Source organism: Dipodomys spectabilis, unplaced genomic scaffold, assembly GCF_019054845.1.
Source record: "Dipodomys spectabilis isolate Male_0828 unplaced genomic scaffold, ASM1905484v1 ptg000015l, whole genome shotgun sequence".
In the NCBI taxonomy this organism is placed as follows: Eukaryota; Metazoa; Chordata; class Mammalia; order Rodentia; family Heteromyidae; genus Dipodomys; species Dipodomys spectabilis.
The window spans coordinates 4,448,357-4,470,602 of record NW_024870692.1 but is presented as its reverse complement, the minus strand read 5'-3'; the positions used below and the strand labels follow the sequence as shown (position 1 = coordinate 4,470,602).

Genomic DNA, 22,246 nt, shown 5'->3' with positions numbered 1-22,246 from the left:
TGATTTGATCCTGTGGTTGTCTATGACACCCTTTCCCTGATGTAGTTGGTAGGTACAAAAAGGACTAAATTGCTTATTAACACAGAAACAAAATCCTAATTTTTGACAGATAAATGATAGATAAAAGCACCTATACAGATCCTCACACATACAAGAATCTATAATTGCCTTGCAAATACCTTTCAGTCTATAGTCTTTCTACTTCTTTTCCACTTTTAGAGTTCCCTTAATGTATATTTGTTGTAATTTCATTTATATGAAGGTTTACAGAATAGGAGGATTATATCAATTTATATGACCCAGGCCATGAATTTAACTGTTTGAACATTCTAATTTTATGCTCTAGATATTCTAATTCTAGAGATTCTAAAATTCTAACATCAAAGATGTTTGTAGTAATTGGGAAAACTAAAAACATGAGCTCCAATTTTGAAGCACATTCCACATCCATTGATGAAGTGACTGGCAATCCAGATGATAAAGGAAGCAGGTAGTTATGAAACAGATTGATCATGAGATGGTAACAGTTAAAGTAAATGACAGGGTTTCATCTGTATCCTTTTGCGGAAGCACAAAATTTTAATAGTAAAAATATTTTTAGCAAAAAGAAATGTTTCGTAAAACTAGAGGAAACAATGCTTAATACTTAAAGACATCCATCTACTGTGTTTTTGTTCTAATGGCTCATGGCTTCCTGTGTGTTATTTATATAATTAAGAAAACATTTTCTCATTACAGAAAACATTCAATTTCCCCTTTGATACTGATTTGAACCTAAATTACCCACTTTGATCTCTGAATTATAAAAAGAGGCCCCTTGATAAGTGGGGCTTGCTTCTGAAGTAAGGAGACTTGGTCTAAGTAACATGGCTTTGTTCTCACAGTGGTACCTCGCTGCATGGAGGGGGCTTTTCACCAAGCTCTGAAAAGCCAAGAGGTGAGAGAGGCCATTCATTTTTTGTATATGTTTTTATTGTAAAAATACTGTACAGAAGGATTACATTTACATGAGTAAGGTTACACCCTCCTTTGTTTTTCCTCTACTATCCCTTCCCTTCCCACCTTCCCACCTCCTCCCTGCCCTGCCCCAGTTGTAAAGTTTGTTTTCAACATAGTATCTTGTACATCTCATTGTTACAGTGGGTCATCCTGTATCCTTATTTCAGCATTTTGTTATTTCCTTTCCCCTCCCCAGATTAGAAAAATGTATATACAAGATGCAGGGCACCAGAATCAAATACAGTGAAAATAGGGGTTATGCCATGGGGGAAGAACATACAAAATAAACAAAAAAAAATCACAAGGTACATTATAAATACATTAAAAACAACAGCAAGAAAGATAAAACCACTTGTATCCCTGTCTTGGGGTTCATTTTACTTAGCACCATCTTATATGGTCATATGTATATAGCTTTTGGGCTTTTCTGCTTGTCCTAGACATATACTAGTTATTGCAAATAAGGGAAACCATGAGACCTGTTGCTTTGGGCCTGGCTTATTTCATTTAATATAATTTTTTCCAAGCCTTTCCATTTCCTAATAAATGGGGCAATGTCATTCTTTCTGATGGAGGCATAGAATTCCATTGTGTATATATACCACATTTTCTTGATCCATTCATCTACTGAGGGACATCTGGGTTGGTTCTATATCTTAGCTATGGTAAATAATGCTGCAATAAACATAGTTGTGCTGGTAGCCTTAGTATGGTCTTGTTTGTGATCATTTGGGTAAATGCCCAAAAGTGGGATTGCTGGGTTATAGGGGAGCTCTATGTGGAGTCTTTTGAGGAACCTCCACACTGCTTTCCAAAGTGGTTGAACAAGTTTACATTCCCACCAACAATGCAGTAGGGCTCCCTTTTGGAGAGGCCATTCATTGAATTGCAGATATCATGCTGTTTAGCCTTAGCCTTGGCTTTTGCTACAGAGAATGCTGGCCTTCAGTTTCCCTTAAATGATTTGATTCATTCACTTCTGAGTAGCCTATAAGTATCTCCCTATATGGCAAATTTGAAGTGTATCCCCATATGGTAAGTTTAAATTGATCCCTGAGCTACTTCCTTAGATGAAAAGTTCTGCTTGTACCTAAGTATTTTCATATAAGGTCTGCTTTTGTTAAGCCTTAGTATCTACCCTAAGCATGTAGCTTTTGTCTTTAAAAAAACCCAACAGTGATACCCACACAACAATGCATTGAAAATGAACTTTACAACTTGGGGGAGGATTGAGGGGAGGGAAAGTGGGAGAAAAACAAGGAAGGGGGTAACAACGTTCGACAAGAAATGTCCTCACTACCTTATGTATGTCATTGTAACCCCTCTGTACATCACCTTGACAATAAACAAGGGGGAAAAAGCTTTGTTCAGGCTTGATTCTGGGCTGCAGGTCTTTGCGACAGGAGTTCACCTGCAGGCGCTGCTCGCCAATAGACTCCCAATCCCACCACTCCAAATGTGGCCTCTCTGTTTCTCACTATACAACACCTCACACCCACAGTTTCATGATTTGGGGTGGGGAGAATGTTTTTATTTTCTGTTTTGTGCCACTCCCAGGGCTTGAACTCAGGGTCTGGATGAGCTTGTCTGCTTAAGTCTAGCAGACTACCACCGGAGTTACAACTCCAGTTCTATGTACATATGAATAATTGCACAACAGATTGTGCATCTTTTCAATGCTATTCTGAATATCTAGTATGGGTACTGTATAACAAAAGTAGGCTTCTTTTGCCTCACAGTACTAGGGGGATATGGTCTAGGGGTGTTCCTGATGATGGCCCTTTGCTGGAAGAGTCCTGAGGCAGGACAGAATGAGCTGTCAAAAGACAGGGAACAAGGGCTGGGAAGGGGGCTCAGTGGTAGAGTGCTTGCTTTGCATGCATGAGGCCCTGGGTTCGATTCCTCAGTACTACATAAGCAGAAAAAGCCGGAAGTGGCACTGTGGCTCTATCACTATCAAATGATAGAGCACTAGCCTTGAGCTGAAGAGCTGAGAGACAGCGCCCAGGCCCAGAGTTCAGGCCTCATGACCAGAAAAAAAAAAAAAAAGGACAGGGAACAAGAGACATATAGGTATGTGTCTACTTCACTGATTACTCTCTTTCTTCTTCTAAGGCTGTCAGGATCCAATCCTGGCATCCCTATCCTAATGACTTTAAACCTAATCAATTCCCAAATGACCCATCTCCAAACAACACAGTTGACTGGTTTCTATTCTCTAAAGTCTTTGGAGATGAGCCACATCCAAATTGTAGTACCAACTGTCCACTGCAGAAACAGAAATAATTGTATTTATTGGTTACAAGAAAGAAGCGCTCCAGATGAGTTCCCAGGTGTACATCTGGACAGCCTTTCCTGTGCCAAACCTGCTGACATGCTCTGAGGTCCCAGAAGAGATTCACAGAAGTTGCTCCTCCAATATATGACCCTCTAGCTGATATTGGTGTTGCAGTGAACTCCAACTTCTCTGTGCTGCTAGAGCTCCTCAGGGATGGTTTGCTTTCTAAACTGATTCCTGAATGTGCAACTAACCTTCCTCTCCTACCCCTGGCCACATTGACAAAAGAGAACAAAAAAGACTTTTCCTTGTATCTGCCCGTTTTCTCTGAAACCTTCTAAAGAACTTCTATAGACAAACTCAGCTCATTTTGATGAAGTAGCACCTTGATTTTAGTACAATGCCCATTGGGACAGTTCTACTAGAAAGTACCTGTAAGAAAACTGTAACTTACCGCTTTACCATGGAGACTGAGATAAGAACAATACCAAAATGGTCACACTTTTCCAGAATTCCTACCCATCTTTCACTTGGAGCCTGATACTGGCTTTCTTGGTGGTTTTAACACCCTACTCTGGAGTACTAAATGTTAGAATGTTTCCTCCCACACTGCTAAAACAGAGACAGTGTGTACATGCTAAGTAGGCAGTAAAGCAGCCTAGAGAGAACTAGGGCCCATCTGTCAGGTTTCCAAGTTCCCTCATCTAATATTTCTGGTATTACATTTCCCATCTGATGCTCTAAATTTACTAAGAAACAAGAATAACTTTCCCTCTTGTCTATTGATTTCTTAGAAAGAACAGGTAACTTTCTTTTTTTCAAAATTGTGTAATACTCCACATAATTAGTTCAATGTAATCACACCTGCCACTGTACTCTCTAATATACTATCTCATCAAAGGATAGGATATATCAGCAAAAGCTATATTGAGTCTCCAGTTCTCCGAAAACTTCAAATGTCTGCATTCTTAGAAACGTTACACTGAACACCTCATCATTCTTTCCCTGATTTAATCTAACTTAGCTCCTTCTACTCTGTAGAAACTATCCTTTTCTCATTTTCCAAGAGTCTCTATCCTCTGAAAGTAGAATCATTTATCTTGATCTCTCTGCCTTCTGGTCATCTTTAATACCATTAACAGGAACTCCTTCTGCAGAACCATTTTCACTCCTACTTTCAGGTTTGTCACACACCTCTAAGTTAATTTGCTCAAATTTTCAGTGGAAGAATATTTCCAATTTAGCTCTCCACTGATAATAGGTACTGTGTCCTTGGTCCACTGCGTGTGACCCTGAGAACTTTCATCTCAAGCAGTCAATTTTTCTGGCCTCTATTTGGTACAGGACACCTTTGTAGAGAAAAGGACAAAGCATGGGTCCACTAAGGACAGGATCCAAATACTACTGTTAGTTTTCTATTGCTATATAAGAAATTATCCCAACTCAATGGCTTAAAGTAGCGCACATTTATTACCTTTCAGCCACTGGGGATTGAAGTCCACACATTCCTTTATCTGAATCCTCTATGGAATGCACACCAAGTGTCAACCAAGGTTAGATTCTGGCTGGGGGAAGTATTTAGTTTCAAAGTCATTCCAGTTATGAGCACTTAATTCCCTAGTTGCCACCGGATTAATGAATAGTAGCTTGTTCTTCATCCAGTAAGGGGAGCAAGACTCTACAGTAAGATACTTTAACCCAATGAGGTCTTAGGCAACACAGTGTAGTCCAAGGTGCAATAGTTCATTAGATTTGTCATACCCTGTTAGTTATAAACAAGTCACAGATCTTACCCACACTGAAGAGGAGGGGACTATGAAAATCAGATAGGGATCATTTAGAGTTATCTTGGCATCAATTTGTCACATTCACTACCTTCGACAATCAGACTATTAAATGTCTCATCATTGTAAACACAATATAATAGCCACCAAACATCTTCCATAATCTCAGGAAGCATCATTTCTACCAGATTCAGGTAAACTGAAGCATGAGTTATTAAGCCAAACACTATTGTGGATATCCTATGCTGGTCTGCTGTAGATGTGATTATAGTCAGCAGTTAATTCCCTTTAACAAAGCAAGCTTGCCTTAGAAAATCTAAGAGGGCCTGAGTTAATGTGTTGAAAATCTTTGGAGTGGAGCTGAGATGTCCCAATAACAAGAAGAAATCTGCCTAAGGAGAGCTTTAACTCAGGTCCAGAAGTTACAAACTACCATTCTGGATGGTTTGTCTTGCAGAGATTAAACTTGCCCAGCCATCTATCTGCTATGTAAGTCCAAACAACAAAAAAAAACTCTTAAAATAGATAGAAAAGGTAGATAGATAGAGAGATACATAGATAGATATATACATACATAGATAGATATCTTAATATATATATACATATACACTATTATGTATATTTTTCTTTTTTTAGGGGGGGGAGTCCAGTCATGGGGCCTGAACTCTGGGCCTGGGCACTGTCCCTCAGCTCTTCAGCTCAAGGCTAGCGTTCTACCACTTGAGCCACAGCGCCACTTCTGGCTTTTATCTTTTTGCTTATGTGGTGCTGAGGAATCGAACCCAGGGCCTCATGCATGCAAGGCAAGCACTCTACCACTGAGCCACCTTCCCAGCCCCTATTATGTCTATTTTTCTAGAGAACCTTGACTCCTGCACAGTTGGTACTAAAAGAAGTTCCCAAAGAACACAGCCTATTGATGAGGGTTTTGCCTTGGTTCAGAGAAGCTTGAAATAAATTCTCTAAGATGATTAGGTTTAATGGCACTTTTGGCTCTATTTCTAGAGGTTAAAAGGGTCTTGGTAGTTGATAGTTTAATGTGAATATAAAGATTCATAAAATATGGCATTTAGATTCTCATAATCAACAGAAGGTAGGATTTGGTTCATCAGGAATTTCCTACCTGATAATATTTTAGGAAATCTCAGGGTCTAAAAGGATTGTTTAGTTGCTTCTAACTATGCAAGACAAAGTAGGATTGAGGTGGGAGGGGGAGAGAAATAGTGTGAGCTGAGGAATCCAAATTCTCAGTTCTATCTCTACATGAATGACTGAATTAATCTATGTCTGACCTGAATGATTCCTTATCATTAGGCAGCAGTCAACCAAGATTTTTGAAAAACAAATGCAGAGTCTAATCCTGTGTGTGATAAAATTGCAAATTGGTTTGATATAATTGCAGAGTATCTTTTATTAAAGAAAGAATATAGCCAGATGCTACTGGCTCACAACCTGTAATCTTAGCTACTCAGGTTAAGATCTGAGGGTTGAAGTTCGAAGCCAGCCCAGGCATGAAAGTTCATAAGAGACTCTTATCTCCAATAAACTACCCAGAAAAAGCTGGAAGTGGCACTATAGCTCAAGTGGTAGAGTGCTAGCCTTGTGCCCAAAAAGGCTCCGGGACAGCATCCAGGACCTGAGTTCAAGCCCCAGGACTGGAAAAAAAAAAAAAAAAAAGACCCATAGATAGGAAAGGAATAGTACCCAAAAAGTTTGAAAGGGGGTGGGATGAGTTATTACTCTTTCTTTCTCAGTAGAAGCACTTTTCCACTATAGTCCAAGGAGATCAATCTAAAGAAAGTTTAAGAATCTTTCATTCATTTTCTTAAAAGACACTGCTGATTCTCTACTGCTAATTCAGGTCTTCTTTGCTTCTAAGTTTATGACTGGATTGTAGCCCTGACAGGTCCTAAGGATGAGGTATAAATTATGACCTATGAAAAAGTGCACTCTAAGAGATGTGAAGGGAAAAAAAAGGAGGAGGCTGCAATGCTTGATAAGAAACATACTCATTATCTTGCCCATGTAATTGTAACCCCTCTGTACAGTATGTTCACAAAAAATAAAAATTAAAATTAAAAAAAAACTTGTGAAACAGTAATCATCTCTTTCCATTACTGGATATTAATGTGTAATTAAATTTAGGAAAATAAAGAATAGCCTCAATAATTATAACATGATTTTAATAATAATGCTAAACATAAATTCAATATTGATTATTTTCGGAGTAATTTAATAAAAACCTCAAGGAAAAGAAATAAAAAAAAAAGTGCACTCTACAAGAAAATAATTGCACAAATTTTACAATTGATACAGATAAAAATCTTGGGGGAGGGGGCTGGGAAGGTGGCTCAGTAGTAGAGTGCTTGCCTCACATGCATGAGGCCCTGGGTTCGATCCCTCAAGACCATATAAATAGAAAAGGCTGGAAGTGGCACTGTGGCTCAAGTGTTAGAGCACTAGCCTTGAGCTGAAGAGCTGAGGGACAGTGCACAGGCCCAGAGTTCAAGCCTCAGGACTGGCAAAAAATGTCTTGGGGGAATACATGGGAGAATATACTGAGAATATTTTGTTTTTTGTTTTTTTTTCCTTTCATGCAATTGTTTCTAACAGATTTATAAGATGAATTCTATGTTGCTTTGTATGTCTCTCCCCCATGGTATAACCCCTGCTTTCACTGTATTTGATGTTGGTATAATTTGTGGAGGGGAAGGGAAAAAACAAATCGTTTAACTAGGGATACAGGTGGACCCATTGCAACAATGAGATGTGCAAGTTGTTATGTCGAAAAACGAACTTTACAACTTTGGTGGGGGGGAGGATCAGGTGGGGGAGAGGGGAGAAGTTTGGGAAGGGATGTGAAGGATAAACAAAGGAGGAGGCTGCAATGCTTGATAAGAAATGTACTCATTATCTTGCCCATGTAATTGTAACTCCTCTGTATGGTATTCTCACAATAAAAATTTTTAAAAAGAACATAGTGGGAGAAATATTAAATTGAATAAGACAAATGTCTTTACATAGACCACCAAGCAGAGATTTTGAGTATAATATTTGGGCTTAAGGGTTGGAAAGGGATTAGCTGAACCATGTACCACAAGGTGACCTACACTAAGTGATAATGAGTACTAGAACAACCTCAGGATATAGTATAGTAAGTTGTCATAAGCTTAGGAACATTGGAATGTTTGAAAAGATTTATCAAGTAAAATCTTGAATAAATCAACTACCCCAAAAGTGTCCTCCTAAGAGGCAAACTTTTCATCACAGCATAGAAAAGTGAATTTATGAATTATTCTGGCATCCTTGAAGAACTCTGTGTAGATCACAAGTACATTGGGAATTGATCCTATCAAAATGGAATCCCTTGAATGTGCTACACAAATGACAGATTATCTATTCATATTAAACTATATATTATTAATAATTACAGGCTGAGTCTTCAGCATACTCATAATATAAACTGAGTGGAGTTCAAGGGTCTTTCCTAGGTAACAGAGGACGCACATGATTCCTTTAGCAATTCGAAGCAAGCCTTGATTGTGGAAGTACAGTGTCAGAGACAAGGGAGATGTTGAGACTAAGTAAACTCAGTGACTTGAGTCCTTACTCGACTCTGATATACAATCATGGCAAATTCTATACTCCAAGATCTTGCTGCATACTATGAAATGGTCTCAGATTAAAAGTTATAGCCCTCCTTTCTCAGGGCACTATTTTCATATGCATACCTTTTGTGCTATTTTGTTTTCTTGCCTAATTGCCTTGGTTATACTTCCAAGACAGTGTTAATTAAAGACGACTGTACAAAAAGAAAAATATGATCTCTAAGTATACTATGGGTAATTGGATCACAGAGTGTCATGGACCTCATATATCAGGGATAATCACTTAATGCAAAGTAAGTATTGTCACAATAGTAGACTGCAGAGCCAAAATAGTCAAAGCAGTTCAAACTCAGAGACATAGAGTTATTTAACTGATCCTAGTGCTCCTAGAAAACAGATGGGCAATCTAATAAAACATTACATGACCAATATAAACAGAAAGGGTTTGAACTAGTGAATAGAATTCTAACGTAAATCACTAACACGGTGATCCAATTGCCTCATTGTCTTGACCAACTTGAGCCAGTTTGTAGACCCAGAACTTCTTGAAGGAAATATGTTTCATCTGTCAGATCCCTCTTTTCTCGCTGATAGTATAGATTAGCAGAAGCAGTTTGTTTTACCAATACAACTTCATTACTCTATCTACCTCGTGGATACATAACTCTCCCAGTCTTTTATTTAGCTTACATAAACTAATCCACTTGTAATTAAGTCTACAGGGACCCTTGCCTACCACAAGACAATCCTCTAGCTCATTATGTAGATACCATTAGTGTGACTGCATCTGGTCAGCAGTAAATGGAAGCTACTCTAGACTTATTTATAAGATGAATGTATATCAGAGGATGAGAAGTAAATATACAAAAGTAACAATGCATTCTACCTCAGTGAAATTTCTGTAAGTCCAGCCATCCGAGGCCTGTAAGGATAACCTTTCTAAAAATGAAGGATAGGTCATTACATCTGTTCACTCCTACGACCAACGAAGTACAATGACTAGTGTTAGGTGCACCCGGGAGAACAGCTCCCCACCTCCTCACACTTCTTCCTCTTCATAAAGGACAGCACATAGTCTTACCAGAAATACCTGCCCAAGACCAGTAATCCACCTGTAACTGTCAATCACCTACCTGATTGTCAATCACCCATTAGTCAAAGGACTCCAGGCTCTGAGATCTCTTTGCCAGCCTGCAACTGTGGTCATATAGAGAGTTCTCTCAGTTGAAAGAGGAATCTATAACATGGCCTAAATTACAAATGGTTCTGCAGATATGGTTCTGTGCAAAATGGTAAAGAGCGTGTCTGGGCTTCTCAGAAAAACTAGTTTTGCCTGTGCACGAAAGAACCAACCCAAGCCCAGGAGTTCCCACCTGTTCCTCTTGATTTCTGCCCTACAGATTCCAGACCTATCTAACAGCCCTGAAATTAAATGAGCTAGCTCTTTATAGGAAGTCTGTTAACAGATTTCTCCTGCTTACCCCTCTCTACCATCATTCATATTATGAATAGAAATATTTAGAGCTGGTAATATTAATGTCCTATCCATATTTTACCAGCTATTTGATTTAATTTTGCTCATTATTAAAATAATGAAGCAACTTTACATGTTTCAAGCTCCCACTCAAGGACACCCACTTTATAATAGCCAAAATCTGAACATTTTCTAAGTGTTGTTCACTAAATAATGATTTTAACAACATGCCTCTCACTTATATAAAATATGCCCTTTTATTGTTGATTTTAATTAAAGCAACACCATGATAAACATGCTTGCATATATTTATTCCTATAATGTAGATAAATTTTTATGGAATTTCAGTTAGCAATTTAAATAAATGTCTTTAAAAATATGTCTTTAAACACATAATTGGGCCAGGAATTAGTGGCTCTTGCCTGTAATTCTAGCTATTCAGGAGGCTGAGATCTGGGGATTACAGTTCAAAGTCAGCAGAGGAAGGAAAGTCTGTGAGACTCTTAACTCTAATAAACTACTCCAAAAAAAACAGAGTTGGAGCTGTGGTTCAAGTGATAGAGCAGTAGCCTTGAGTAAAAATAGTTCAGGGACAGTGCCCCAGGCCCTGAGTTCAAGCCATAGGAATGGCACAGAAAATGAAAATTAAAACTTTATATTTAGAAAAGTAATTGACCAGAAAATTTGATACCAATTTCTATTCCTATTAGCATTTAACATCCTTTCAGCTCTCACTTAGTAATGCTTTTATTTAGTATCACCTGAGGAGTGAGCCAAGAAAAATTTGTACTATTTTTTTAGGGGGTGGGGGGTCCAATCGTGGAGCCTGAACTCTGGGCCTGGGCACTGTCCCTCAGCTCTTCAGTTCAAGGCTAGTGCTCTACCACTTGAGCCACAGTGCCACTTCCGGCTTTTTTCTTTTTGCTTATGCGGTGCTGAGAAATTGAACCCAGGGCCTCATGCATGCAAGGCAAGCGCTCTACCACTGAGCCACCTTCCCAGCCCATTTGTACTCTTTTTAATGTCCTAAAACTAGATTTCTCATATCATCTAAAACACTTCTTGTTAAATAGTGGCACTTGACCACAGCCATGAAGCCTTACTTCTTATTTCCAACAGTATATTAACTAGTGATTAACTTTCTATCTTCATTATTCAAATAGGTTCACATTAAGCATCACCCACTTAGTTCTTAAATTCAGTTCTTGAACCAAATTTTCTTTGCATTGATAGTCCAATTAGCCCTTCTCAATATTAACAAACTTTTTATAATTTATAATACTCAGTGTATAAGACGATGCCTAAAAGGAGCGTCAACATGGGAAAGACAAACAAACATTTCCATGGAGATTCTTTCACAAGGATCAGAAGAGATCTGAGGGAGCTGATTTGGCCTTATATTCCCATACTGAAGCAAACTACAGCAAGTCCCAAACTGACCAAAGGTATCAAGATCCCACCTTCATTTCTAGAATCTACCAGTATGAGAGATTTCAACCTACTAGCTACCAGCAAACTGGTACTCTGGTGATCAGATTTACCAGGATTCCAGCTGAATGAGGTCAGTACAATACAACAAGATGTAAAGACCATCAACAATTAAGACATGAAGTAAACATGTGGGAGTTCAATATGTTCCTTACAGCAGAGCTTTGGCTGGAACCTAAGTAGAGGCAAGGTCAAGAGACAAGATTTTATCTCTTGTCTGGTCACTTTCTGAGGTCATATTAATCCATGGTCCTCCTTATTCAAACCTCAAGTCATATCATCACAAGACAAGAGAGAATACAGTAAGATATTAGGGCCAGGGGTTAGGGGCAGAGAGAAAGAGAGAAATACATCTCCACAATTTAGAGGATTATACTTATAGTGTATTATTGCAGTATATTGTATAAATTGTTCTATTTTATTATCATTGTTGTTTATCTCTTATGGTTCCTAATTTTTAAGTTAAACCTCAATTTAACATCATAATTACATATAGAGTTCACTACTAATCGTGGTTCCAGACGTACCTTGGGAACTTGGGATATATTTCCTATAAATAAGCAGTGATGTCTATTCTACAAATAGAAGTCATTGGAAGGACAGGGAAGCTGAGACTGGCCCTACATGAGTGAATACCAGTGCTTCCCCTATGTGACTCATGCAAGAGGCAGCAAGTCCATGTCTGAGAAAGACTGACTAATCAAGATTTGGATTTCCTTTCATTTAGAATGATGAATTTGAAGGAAGTATAGTGATGCCAATACAATAAAAGCAATCTAAAGGATGGGTCTCAGTATGCACTAATGTAGGCTAAAAAGTAGAACCAGGCCTAAGGTAATAACTGAAGACAGTTCCAAGAAGCTGCAAAGGCAGACCTGGTAGAAAAAAGCAAAAGCTAACCAATCATTGCTTGATTTTGCATTTGCATTTTACTCCAGCTTCCTTAATAGGTGACTTAACATGGGGTATAAATTTGGCCTTCTTGGGGAAGGAGGAAAGTGTAGTTAAGGAGGTGGTAGGGAAGGGATGGTAGGGGAAAAACAAAGGAGGAAGCAACAATGCTTGATAAGAAATGTACTCATTACCTTGCTCATGTAACTGTAATCCCTCTGTATAGTATTTTCACAATAAAAAACATATTAAAAATAAAAATTGACCTTCTTGCACACTTTCTATTTCAATGTTTTTTATTAATGTCTTTAAAAACTTGCTAGACACTAGTGACAAAAGTTAGCTATGTGATCTCTCACACCTCACTTAATACCTGTCCTTTGAAAGATATCATGTCAGGTGCTATGAGAACAAGGGAGTAGAAAACACAGGACATGGTTCTTCAAAGAGCTAAAATCTTTTCATACCCATGAAATCAGGGTACAAACAACAGTGCAGGGCTCACCAGTTTGTAAAATCTACCATATTTGAGCTTAATCGATCAATTTGGTCACACGAGTGTCTCTAAGAGTTATTATAGTACTATTACTAGCCTGAAAGGCAAAATCCTATGGAAAAGAGTTTTTATCATCTAGACTGGGCAAGAATAAAGGCATTGGCAATGGTATACCTCTCTTGACATACTGATATCCAGAAATAATTCCATCATCAGGAATGTAGCTGATATAGTAGAAAATACCTTCTCGTACTCTACAGGCCAGGAGACCATTACCAGATATGGACTCTAAAGGAAGATTTTCTCCCTGTCTCTTTTTTGGCTTAGGTGGTGGCTGGAAATCCTTGGACTAGCTTATTTTATATACTTACCTTTTTTTTCTTTTTCTTTTTGCTAGTCCAGGGGCTTGAACTCAGGGGCCCAGGCACTGTCCTCTTTGCTCTCAGCACCACTTCTGGCTTTTTCTGAGTAGTTTATTGGAGAGAAGAGTCTCATGGGACTTTTCAGCCAGGGCTGGCCTTGAACCAAAATCCTCAGATCTCAACCTCCTGAGTAACACACTTATCATTTATTTCATCTCAAACCCTCTCATATGGTCTTCTATGCGTGTCTCTGTCTTCCTCTGTTCTTCTCATTGGATTTATGATCCAACCTAAATATAAAATGATGTCATTCTCAGACTCTTAAACTACATTTTCAAGACACTATTTTTTTTTAAATAAGACCACATTCATAGATACTGTAGATTAGGGTTCAGACATGCCTTTGGGGGGAACTACTATTCAATTTACTACACTAGCCAAATCTCCTTATGTCTGTCATTTTTCCTCTCACAGGAGAAATGAAAGAAACCTAAAGCTGTAAGACAAATGAGATCCATTTTCTAAAATCTAGGCTTCTGAGAGGAAATAATTGACTCAACAATATAAAAATCTTTGTAACTAAAACTTTGGTCTCTGGAAACTATACTCTGTGATTTTAGCAGTATCTGTCACTTGCTTTAGAAAACACTACTAGTGTGAAATATAATTATTGCCCAAGAGACCATTTGGTCATGGGACATGCTAAGATTGAAGAAGCCTAATAAATTCTAGAAGCATCTAAAAAATCTTATCCTTCAAGATTAGACTGGTATGTAATTAATACTCCCCAGCCTAGACTGGAGGGAATTAGTAATATGCATTTCCTACATTTCCCTGGAGGCTGGGAATGTGGCTTAGTGGTAGAGTGCTTGCCTAGCATGATGAAGCCTTGGGTGCAATTCCTCAGTATTACATAAAGAGAAAAAGCCAGAGGTGATGCTGTGGCTCAAGTAGTAGAGTGCTAGCCTTGAGCAAAAAGAGCTCAGAGACAGTGCCCAGGCCCTGAGGTTCAAGTCCCAGGACTGGCAAAAAAAGAAAGAAAGAAAGAAAGAAAAGAAAGAAAGAAAGAAAGAAAGAAAGAAAGAAAGAAAGAAAGAAAGAAAGAAAGAAAGAAAGAAAGAAAGAAAGAAAGAAAGAAAGAAAGAAAGAAAGAAAGAAAGAAAGAAAGAGAAAGAAAGAAAGAAAGAAAAAAAAAGTAGTAAATACAGTAATGAGAACAACCAAAGTAAGTGGGAAAAGTCAGGACAAGAAAAACTTAAGAAATTCACAGTTTACTGGGAATTAGAATACAAAACGTTCTCAGTTGGTGAAGTGGAGAATTTGTGAGAGTGGGCAGATAAGAGAATTCTTTTGGCTGGGTGTCAGTGGCTCATGCCTGTAATCCTAGCCACTCAGGAGGCTGAGATCTGAGGATCACAATTAAAAGCCAGCCCAGACAGGAAAGTCTGTGAGACTCTTATCTCCAATAAATCACTAGAAAAATGGAAGTTACTTTGTGGGTCAAGTGGTAGAGCACTAGCCTTGAACTGAAGAGCTGAGGGACAGTTCTCAGGCCCAGAGTTCAAGCCCCATGACCCACAAAAAAAAAAAAAAAAGATACTTCCCTAGAAGGCTGTCCTCAGTGGAAAATATAATATGTTGGTTATGCATAAACTTGACACTGAGTTACATATTGAATGCTATCTGGTTCACTTTGCAGGGATATTGAGAATAAAGAAGGAAGGAAAGGAGGAAGGAAAGAGGGCCCATTCTGTCTCAGCAGGGCTTCATACTTCTTTGAGGGAAGCTAAGGTAAAAGAATATGGTCAAGACTTGTGAGACCTGCTATTATATATTGTTTCACATTGAGTTATGTAAAACAGCATTGAACCCACTATTCCAATGTAGTATATAAAGCATAGTGAAGAAAATACTGGCTAGGATCTTCTGCTTCTTGCTCCTATGAACTAGTGTTCTTCTTTGCTATAACACAGTAGCATAGGTCCTCCAAATGATATACAGAAAAAAGTATCAGCCACTACCCAAAACAATTTCAGAGGTCAGGGTGAAAGACCTGGTCAGAAAATTCCTTTGTTCTTTTATCATGTGGGAGAAAAGGATAACAAATGTGGGAATGTGCTAAAAAAAAAAAAAAAAAAATGTGTTCCTGAACATTTGTTTCTGTTTAGAATTATGACCTTGCCATTTGATAAAAAGAGAAAGATGTCTCCTCAGGAGCAAAATTACAGAAGTCTATTTCTCTCTATAGCATGAAGAAGAGGAGGAAATGTCTGCTCTGCTCTGATCTAGGCTATCACCCCAGGACTTTTTCATCCTTACCTCTGCATTCATAAAAGACATCAGTTTGCTTCTATGAAGAGGAATCCAATTGTGAAGCCCTGGATAGATCCCGGGACCTGAAATTAAAGAATAAACATTTCAATTAACTGATCACTATCTCTGGTAAGCAGAGGCTCCAGCATGGAAGTGCTGGAGTGTAGTAGGAGGTACCAGGTTAGGACAAGCTCCCAATGATTGTCTTAGCCTCCAGAACCTCCTGAGAAAATCTTCCCTCTGCACAGTGTCATGGCACTTGCTTATTAAAGGTTCTTTAGTTAACCACTCTCTTGTTTGAAGATGTTCAATTGTATTGGTCAAGCAAGATAAAGAGAAATTAAGAGTACTTTTTGACTCAACTCTTCTTTGTGAAGTATATACTTCTTAAGGCTCCATAGTATGTGGTGACACATTGGGTGAACTACGGGATGACTTAATGACTATTCTCTAAAACTTTTACACCAAGTTGACTGGAGCAAATGCATGTATGTTTTAAAGGGAAAATGGGCATTTAATTTTTTATTCAGCTTACAAATGTATTTAATGTACGGTAAGGGGTATATTTTATTTATACAGACAGAAATTCTATTTACTTGGCATCAATGTTTATGAGAAGTCTAGAAACATGAAACTTTTAGGGTACTATATGAATTCTTTTTTTAACTATTCTCCTCGGTGACATGGATTGATTTTCATATTACTTACAATTGATTGTTGAATGGTAAGCCCTCCATATAATCACTTAAAGATAATGAAAAATATTATTTTTAAAAAACTATTGTCCTTGTACTTTTATTTTTTCCAATATTTTTTCTGGCTGCAGTTTTTGGATTATGTAGTTTGGCAATGGATTAATTCACCTCGGCTAATCATTGAACCATGAAAACCCTACTGCATGTATCTACTTCATGAGTACACGTATCATACTTGTGTGTTTCAGTCACACTGGACTAAGTTAGCAACTCCAGCTTACTACTAAAGATCAACAAATTCAAAAAGTAGAAAGTGTTAAAATTAATTAGAAAATAAGTTTAATTAGAAATATGTGATTTGGCATCATTATGGATTTTTTTTAAGATTGTAGAAAAGTATAGTTTCTATTCTTGTCATACTGGTAACTTTAATCAGCAAATAATATGGAAAGGGGAAAGAAAAGGAATTGGGGCACTTAGCATAAGAAAAGGTACAGTGTCTAGTTAGATAAAGAAAATACTTGTTGATTGTAGGGCTGATATTTAAACTTTGCTTCTACTTGTATTATATACTGTACATAAGGAAAAAACTGAGACATGTTATTAATCGCTTTTTGTTTATGTTTTGGTTTTTATGTATTTTTGTTTTGTTTTTTGGTGTTTTTCTTTTTTAACAATTTAGTTTTTAAACCTTAGGGAAAGACTTTTCACTATGAACAAATTATGAATAAATGTTAAAGCCAGTGTAGAGGGTTTAAGATGACTTCACTAAAAACTATTTAAATACTTACCATTGTTTACAGTCGTATCATGTGGCTTACTTAAGAATCTTTATATTACAACACTGAAACATGTGCTCTTATGTAAAATTTGGCCATTCTTTGACTGACCCCTAGTGTTTACAGCAAGTAAGTATGGATCTGAAATTACAAAGGAAATGAATGCAGGTTTGTGAAACAAAATCTTATTTTGTTTTATTCAAAGTATGAATGAATGAACCAAAATATGCTCCAAAATTTGAGTATTTGGTAAATTGTATGGTTAGCCAGAAGCATGACTCTAGAAGAAATCAGATATTTTCAAGGTCAGCCTTCTTCTTGAGGAAGATTGCTTCAAAGGTAGTGGCACAGTCTGCTCTGCTTCATAAGGCTTCACTTCATTCTCTCATGACACCAGCCTTAGGTCATTTCAACAGTACAGAAAGACAATATTTGGGTGTTCACACACTTCACAATTTCACCACTTTGAGGTTCAGTGTCATCATCTGGGCAAATGTCTCTATTCAATCACAACCATGGGAACAGCAAGAAACACCTGGTCATTCCTCCCAGAAACTACTAGAGCAAATACATGCAGTGTCAGCCATCTTTCTATCTCTGTGACAAAATGAGCAACAATGTTTCTTCAGGGAATATTTGGAGCTCTCCCCCTACACAAGTGGAGGTATACCTGATGGGTATAACTTTTCAGAATTGCAGCTTAAAGTAGACATGTTTATAATGGAGAGAGAAAACTTAGGTGATTGAACTTTCCACTCTATGTGCCCCAAAATTTACTTTTATTTCCCCTTACTATCAAAATTCCTTCTCTTTTGGAAAAAGAAGGTATCTTTGAGTATTGAAGTCTCTGCTGCTCATTTTCTCCAGTAATTTCTCCCAACCTGTAAGTAAATGTTTTATATTTCCCTTCTTTTTCAGTTGCTATTCTAGGTGGATTACTGCAAAGTATTGATCCCTTTTTTTCTATTTTTGGGTCTATTCTGAAATTTTGTATTTATTTGCTATTTAATCATTTCACAATTTATTTTAAAACTCTTTAAGAAATGATGAGAACTTTATTTTTGTCTTACATTTTTAAAAAGTCAAGTAAATAGGTAATAGAATAATTCAAACAATTCTTTATCAATGATATACCAGTATGTATTAGACAATATCACAATTCAAGCTAATCACATCTGAGTCAAAGAAACATCAACAGGGGCTGGGAAGGTGGTTCAGTGGTAGAGTGCTTGCCTTGCATGCATAGGCCCTGGGTTCGATTCCTTAGCACCACATAAGCAGAAAAAGCTGGAAGTGGTGCTTGTGGCTCAAGTGGTAGAGTGCTTGCTTTGAGCTGAAGAGCTGAGGGACAGTGCCCAGGCCCAGAGTTCAGGGCCCATGACTGACAAAGAAAAAGAAAAAAAGAAACATCAACAGTGTACTTTATTTATTAATGTGTGCCCATACGAAGTGAAAATAAGTATATTAAAATATTAATGGTAATTCTACTGGATTTTAGTCTAAGAGTGAAATTAATATTTTTTCATATCTTCCTGTGTAATACACAGTGAAAGGACCAATGAAAGGATCTGCCACATCCATGCCAGGGGACCATACTGAGGCAGACAGGCACAGGAAAAAGATTATTACAAGGTTTATAAGAGGAACCATAAAAAAGATTATTATAAGGTTTACAAGAGGAACCATATTTGTCCCAGAGAGAGCACATAGCAGCTTTCACTATCTAGGTAGCAGCAGGATCTGGGGGTAGGAAGTGAGGCGGACAGGAGTTCAGGTGGGTCTGGGTAGAGAGAGGGAGGGGCCAGGAACTCCAGGGCAGGGAGGAGCTCAGGTCTGGGTAGTCAAGGGGGGCAATGAAGGGTTAAAGTTTTGAGGCAGTGATCACTTGTTGCTTGTTTCTAACAGAGCCACACGTGGTGGTTGTGTGCCTTTATAACCTCTGCAAATCCTTAGCTCGGGGCTCTCCTCCTGGGCTCCGCTATGTCAGAGTGTAGGATGAGGCCCGAGCTGCAGCCCGTTTAAATAAAACAGCTGTAGAGTCTGACTCTCGGTGGTCTTGTTGGTGGGGTCCTGCGACCTTGGCATAACACTGAGGACCAAAGGTGGGCAAATGCTTACAAACAGAAGCAGGTGGATATAATATTATTGTTTAACTCAACTATTACAACTAGTAATAACTTCGACAATTCCCAAAATATAAAGAAAATTATTTTCCTATGCCTAAATGGATCTTGAGAAGATAGAACTATAGATGAATACACAGATACCCACACAGGAAAAAACACATTTTATTTTTTTTCCCATCCCTTCCCAGAAAAAACAGATTTTATAGTATGTAGTTATGATAGAGAAGACACTTGCTTCAAATGATCTTTAATTATGGTGAAGAAAAACATACTCATAATCGCTATATAGTCAATATGGATGTGAATTTTATTGATAACAATGAATGTGTCTATAATATAAAGACCACAGAAGAATTTTGTGTACTTATCCTATGATTTTCTTACATAGATCAATTTCAAGTTTTCATGGGTGAGGCAGTGACCACTTGTTGCTTGTTTCTAGCAGAGCAACACGTGGTGGTAATCCAAACACCTGGTTGTTTGTGTGCCTTTATAACCTCTGCAAATCCTTAGCTCGGGGCTCTCCTCCTAGGCTCGGCTGTGTTGGAGTGTAGGATGAGGCCCAAGCTGCAGCCCGTTTAAATAAAACCTTAAAACAGCTGTAGAGTCTGACTCTCAGTGGTCTTCTTGGTGGGGGTCCTAAGACCTAGGCATAACAAGTATATTGATTCACCAAAAAAACATATTTTATATAACTTTCTTTTTTTGGAGGGGGTTCCAATCATGGGGCCTGAACTCTGGGCCTGGGCACTGTCCCTCAGCTCTCCAGCTCAAGGCTAGCGCTCTACCACTTGAGCCACAGCACCACTTCCAGCTTTTTTCTTTTTGCTTACATGGTGCTCAGGAATTGAACCCAGGGCCTCAGGCATGCAAGGCAAGCACTCTATCACTGAGCCACCTTCCCAGTCCCTTTATATAACTTTCTAAAGCTTTCTTTTGATAGTTAAAATATTTAATTAAGCCTGATGCTAGTGACTCAGGCCAGTAATCTGAGATAATCAAGGAGCTAAGACCGGAAGGCTCAAAGTTCTTAGCTAATACAGGCAGCAAGGTAAACCTTTATCTCCAAAAGAATGTGCCCAAAGTGGTAGTCTATCAGCTAAGATAACAAAGCTGAGATAATCTAAGGCCCTGGAACAGAAAAACTTTTTCAGCACAGTGAATGACATAGTCACTAACCTAACAAGTCAGTCCACAAAATGAGAGAAGACCTTTGCCAGCTATATATCTGATAAGGGGCATAATATTCAGAATATATAAGGAGCTCAAGAAATTACATCTCCCCCAAAACCAATAACCCATTATAAATTAGCAAATTAGCTAAATAGAGACTTCTCAGAAGAAGTAAAAATGGCCAGCAGGCACATAAAGAAATGCTCAACATCTCTGGACATTAAAGAAATGTAAATCAAAACAACACTGTCCCTGAGCTCTTTTGCTCAAGCCCCAGGCCCTGAGTTCAAGCCTCACAACTGACAAAAAAAAATTATAAACTATAAAAACATATACAAGATTATATGCATATATATATATAAACATATTGTCTAAAGTATGGTATATGCAGGAGAAGTTTGCAGCGGTATAACTCCTTCAAACAACTAACACATAGCTAAACAAAATAAATCCAGAAAGCTGAAACATATGTTTCCGGGGAAAGGGAGGCCAGGGGAAGTGGAGGAAGATGAATGGGGAGAGAAAATGTGGTGGATGCAGTCAAAATATCCAATACATATGTGTAAATGGAATTAGGCAACTTAAGGAGATGGGTATGATTGGGAAAGATGGAACGAGATAGAAGGGGTGACACTGATCAAGACATATTGTACTCATAAATTGGCATGTTGGATTGAAATACCTTTGCGCAAAGTGAACCCAATGGGTAGTAAAAGACAAATAACTATACTTGGACATGATTAATTAAACAGTACTCTAAACATTCACACAGTGTGAACAAGAGGATATTCTTAAGAGAGGATCACAAGGGCTCCATAACTATGTGTTTATGATCACATAAAATGATGCTCATCGAAATAAACTCCAAGAAGTGGAATCAAGAGAGGAAGTTGTTCTAGGATGGTACAGGTGAGGCCCACTGAGAAGGGCTGCATCGAGGGTTTGGGGCCAAGACAAGGAGGGGTTGAAATCAGGACTGAGAATGGGAGGTGGAAGATGCTGGGCCTAACTACCCTCAAGGCTTCATGGGGAGCATGAGAGGAACAAGTCTTTTCATTTTGGAGAAAACTGAAGATTCAGAAATACTACAGGAAATTGAAGTGGAAGGCAAAGACGGGTCAAACATCCCAGGAATCCTAGTTCACAGATCACTACTCAGATCATCTGAACCATCTCTATCTGGCTGAAGAAGAAAGGTTCAGGAAGCAACAAAGAAGAGTTGGCCATCATTTTGCCAAAATCAGCAGCTGTCCAGACTTTGCCTGAAGAGCAACACTCTAACACTGACCAGACTTTGCCCGACCACCAATGTGGTGGTGTTCACCAGCTTCTGCCAGAAGAGCAAGACAGCCAAACAGTAAATTCCGTGACGATTCCAAAGAAAAGTAAAAAGAAAACCTCAAATCAGAAAACAAAAGAAGAATATGAACAAATAGAAGCTAAGTGTGCAGCTAAGAAACAAGAATTTGAGAGGAGGAAATGAGAAAGAAGCCCAAAGACAGTACCAAAAAAAAAAAATGGAAATGTTCAAAATATTGAGCAAAAAGACTAAAAAGGGACAACCAAATTTGAATTTACGAATGGAATATCTTCTTCAAAAACTACAGGAAATAAGGTAGACATTTTATCCTTAAAAGTTGAAGTATCTGCCAGGTGCCTGTGGCTCATGCCTGTAATCCTAGCTACTCAGGAAGCTGAGATCTGAGGATCACGGTTCAAAGCCAGACTGAGCAGGAAAAGTCCATGAGATTCTTATGTCCAATACCACTCAGAAAACCAG

General features: G+C 38.2%; 1 pseudogene; it reads left to right on the top strand.

Moving 5' to 3' along the window:
• The first annotated feature begins 416 nt into the window (after positions 1-416).
• LOC122095740 lies at positions 417-22,111 on the top strand (annotated as a pseudogene).
• Positions 22,112-22,246: the final 135 nt, after the last annotated feature.